The 4,518-nt window shown below is 46.7% G+C and overlaps 1 pseudogene; it reads right to left on the bottom strand.

Annotated features, from left to right (window-relative positions):
- Positions 1-1,753: 1,753 nt before the first annotated feature.
- On the bottom strand, positions 1,754-4,210 carry LOC124966087 (lysine-specific histone demethylase 1A-like; annotated as a pseudogene).
- Positions 4,211-4,518: the final 308 nt, after the last annotated feature.

The following is a 4,518-nucleotide window of genomic DNA, read 5'->3' as shown; positions in this document are numbered from 1 at the left end:
TTAGTTCCTCCTCCATTTTTCACTCAGTTTCACATACCCCATCAATACATATGTCCTCCTAATATGCTCTAACCTTTAAGACTGGAAAAAAATTCTCCCTGTGGTAAGCTGATGAATGACCCCCCAAAATATCCACATCCTAAGCCCAGCATCTATGAATGTTACCTTATACAGCAAAAAGAACTTTGCAGATATTGCTAAACCAAGGATCTTGAAATGATGAGATTATTTTGGATTATCTGAGTGGGCCCTGAATATAATCATAAGGGAAGACAAGGTAAAATGAAGCAGTAGGAGTTGCAAAAACAGAAATAAGAAGTTGGAAAGAAGGGAAGAGATTACAAATCCAAGGAATGCAGCCTCTGGCAGTAAAAAGAGGAAAGGAAACAGATTCCCCCCTGAAGTCTGCAAAGGAATGCAATCATGCCAACATCTTGACTTTAGCCTAATCAGACTGATTCTGGACTTCTGATATCTAGAACTGTAAGAAAATAAATATAAGACTTTTTTACACTGCTAAATTTGTGGCAATTTGTTACAGCAGCAATAAGAAACTAATATACTTGTCAAGTTGCAATTTTGAAATATGTGTTCCATGAAGACTCTTATATATAAGCACGTTTCTATTAGAAGATTTTAAAAAATCCTAACTGCAAGGAAAATGTCCTAACAGACATTTGTTGCAGTAAACTGGAACCCAGTCACATTTGCATGAGTAAAGGGGGAAATGGTAACTGCAAGGACACAACAGGCAATCCCAGAGGCAGACATCCAAGGAAAAAGTGAAGTCTTGCTGGACCATGAAGCGGGAGCAACTGGTATGTTGTAGAAAGATTATTTCTGGAACCTCTCTTGGTCTCCAAATAGCTCTCAGAAAGTCTGCTTCAGACTCCAGTTTCTTTCAGGAATCACTTTTGAGAGCCATTTCTACATGAGTTTTCACTTCAAGAATCCATCATGGGGCTGTCTCTGGGTTCTTCTGTTTCATTTTTCAAGAATAAAAGATCAGATTAAGCCAGTTCAGTTTTGGATTGGTTGCAGATGTCTATTACCATCCCAATCAATTGAGCCCAAGTGTCAGACAGGAGAAACATGACTGCCTGGACCCTCCCCTTCAGCAAGGGCAATGTCAAAGAAGAGTGAGTTCAGTTGGCATCTCAAAAGGAGTCAGACACATATGTGTAAATAAACACAATATGAAAGGACAGGATTGTGAGTCCCTATTTCTCTCTGGGTAAGTTTTCAATGGGTAACTAATTCCCTGAGGTCTGGAATAAGACTAACATTTGCAGGGCATCCATAGAAGTCAAGGAAATTGGGATGATGATGAGCAATTCTTACCATAATTATTCACCTTGCCTGACCTATAAAGCAGCCTGAAGGGAGAGAATTGAAAAGGGGAGTGAGATATAAACAGAGAATAGAAAAGGGAAGGGTAAAGGAATGAGGATTTATTTATTCATTTATTTATTTTTTAATTTTATATGAAGTTTTATTCTCAAAATATAAAAAGAAAAAAAACATCAAGATGTTATCTCACATCACTTGTCTTTATGAAGAACAATTCCAAACTAGTGGGCAAGTTCTTCCCTGTCCTGTAAGTCAGAGGAGGTGCCCCCCTTCAGATCAGGAGCCCTGCCAGCTGATGGTGAGCCCAGAAAGGATGGGAGCTTCTCAGTGGCATCTAGCATTGCTAGAAGAGCTTCGCTTACATGGCAAAAAAGACACCAGGTCTCGTCAGGATACATCTGTCTCACATGCTTGGAGACTGCTGCGTAGGGACACCTGGCCTGGCCTAGCGATGCAGCCTATACATGGCTCCAAAAAACTGGTCTGCAATCATTCCTGCTTCTTGCAGCCCACTCAGCAGAGCACCGTGGACTGTGGCTGGGTAGTTGTGGATTGTATGCTCTCTGGCAAAGAAGAGTCATAGGATTGCCTGTGGGACCCCTGGAATTGAGGGGCCAGGAGTGGTTGGCTGTTATTAAATCACAGTCCTTTCTTGATGATCCTGCGGCTACATAGGAAAAGGAGCCCTGGGCCCAGGGGTCAGCACGCCAACAAGACACCAGAGTTTCTTTGGGCTGGGGCACTGCGCTGCTACCAAAGATCCCTTTGAGAATGGTGAGGCACCGGCAAATAATCACATCATTGCTGATGTTTTCCATGATGCCCGTGGCTTCTCCTGCCACCAGTGCCAATAGGAGCTTTGGAGAGGTTCCAGAAGAGGAAGAGCTCGCCCCTGCTGGGGGCCATACTGCCGACGGTGCCCAAACAAATTGACACTGGGATCCCAGAACACCTGGTCGAAACACAACACCACCTTGCTAAGGTTGCCGAATCCCATCTTTGGACTGCTGATGTTTTCCACTCAGGAAGAGGTGGCACAAATTGAACAGCTGGTGGCTGCTGCTTCAGCAAGTCCAGGGGAAGGGTGCAGAGAACAGCGTCACACTTATAAATAAAGGTCTGGCTTGTGGAGCGGGTATTCACAGCTATCACTTCACAGCCTGAAGCTGTATAGCGAACCTGGCACACTGCTGTGTTCAGTTTAATGTCCAAGCCTTCTGCCAGCGCCACAGGAACACAGGAGTAGCCGTTCCTCACGGTCAGATGGCTGCCAGTAAACTCAAATTCATCATCCTGATCCCAATGTTTAAGGGAGAGGGTAGACAGAGGTGTGGCATTAGCAAATTCAAGATTCACAAAATGCCAATCAAGTATCTGTCTGTCTCTTGAGGAGAGGTACACATCAGTTGGGGGACTGTATTCCAATTCTTGAAGTTTTTCTTCTAGCTTTCCTTGTGTTTCAGCTAATTCATCATATTCCTTGCACAGGGCAGTCAGATCTCTGTGTTTGCTCTTCACCAAGAATTCAGCAGAAATGTCTCTGGGTGGCTTCACTTTGGATGCTTCTTCATGTTTCTGATGGAGTTCTTTAATGTTCTCTTTCAAATTTACCATCTTATTAAGAAGTTCTTTCAGTTCTTCCTGAGTTTTCACCATCTTCTTCCAATGTTCAATCTGCTCATCTTTGACATGCTTTTCTTGTAATTGAATGACAACTTCCAATGCCTGGCCAAGAGACACAGGCTTATTATTGAGAACATTGAAGTCTAGTTGTTTACTTGTTTGCTGACCACAGCCATGGGATTCCCTCCAAGAACAGTTACCACCATTGCTCCAAGATCACCTACATAGTTTCCTTTGTGAAATGTAGCAACTCATCCACCCACAGGATCCCTGGCTTCCAAAAGTGTGACATCCATTCCAAAACTTTGTAGTTGTGGAGCTGCTGCCAAGCCTGAGACTCCAGAGCCCATAATAATTACCTTTCCTGTCTTTTTAGTTGGTAGTGGTTTTATCCTCTTATAGATGCCAAAGTTGATAAGACCATGACGCTCTAAATAACTGTGAACTAGGTGGTCAAGCACAATATCACTGTTATAAGGTGCTTCCACTGTTGGAGTGTAGCCTCAAATATCAGCTGAATCTTTGGATTATCCAACCACAACTGCAGTGTACGGTTTCTAAAGAACAGAAAAACCTTCTGGGTCTGCTGAGGCCCACTGATGATGTCTGGAAAACAGGCTGCTTCCTGCGAGGTCATCCGGTCATGAGGAAGTCTGCTCTGGAAAGCTGCGCCCTCCACACCTGATGCTTGGCTGTCTCCAAACCCTCCAGAACTGTCTTCTTGAAGTCCTCCTGCTTGCCCAGATGGTTCTTCAGGCTCACTTTCGTTTTCTTCCTTAGGTGGGGCTTGAGGGGGTGGTGGGTTAAGTTTCTTTTCCTTCTCTGTTTTAGCATTTCTTTCTTCTTCTGAATAATACTCATCTTCGGAGAGGTTGGCCAGACTTCCATCCATCTCTCTATACTCTACCTTGGCCGCTTGTGCCGGCTGCTTCATCATCCCTCTGGAGTCTCCGCTATTCCCGTCTCCATGGGGGTCCCAGACACAGGCACCACCATAGGCCCGGTCCTAGGCCCAGCGGACCCCGGGGGCTCGCCAGTTACCCGGGGGACGAGGCCGCGGAGGCTCCTTCTTGCGGGGAGTGGGTTCCCCCCACCCGGTCGCCCGGGGTCCGACCTCCTCAGGGCCGGACAGGCACGCGGAGGGCGCGGACCCCTCGGAGCCATTGTCGTGCCGCCCGCCGCCCCGCGGCCCGCCTCCGTCCCGGCGCCCCGCCGCGGCCTTCTTACCCGACAACATCTCGGGCCGCCGGGCCGCCGACAGCCGCTGGAGCCGCTGGTTCTGTGGCTCCGGGGGTCCCCAGCCGCCGGCCGCGCCTCACACTCCCCAAGCGCCTCCAGCCCTCGCCGCTACGCACCGGAATAAGGATTTATTAAACACCGACTGGGTGGGCACTTATCATAGGTTTTCTGGTGTGTTGGCTAAACAAGGAAAAGAAAGAAGAAGGAAAAACTGAGGAAGGATAAGAAAGTTTGTACCAATTTACTCTCCCCACCAATGGTGACTATCACTGCCTGTTTTCCCCCAGTGTGGATTTATTTCAAAAG

The sequence above is a fragment of the Sciurus carolinensis genome, chromosome 16 (genome assembly GCF_902686445.1).
Source record: "Sciurus carolinensis chromosome 16, mSciCar1.2, whole genome shotgun sequence".
NCBI lineage: Eukaryota > Metazoa > Chordata > Mammalia > Rodentia > Sciuridae > Sciurus > Sciurus carolinensis.
The sequence above is the reverse complement of the archived record's forward strand: the minus strand, read 5'-3'. Positions and strand labels throughout refer to the sequence as shown.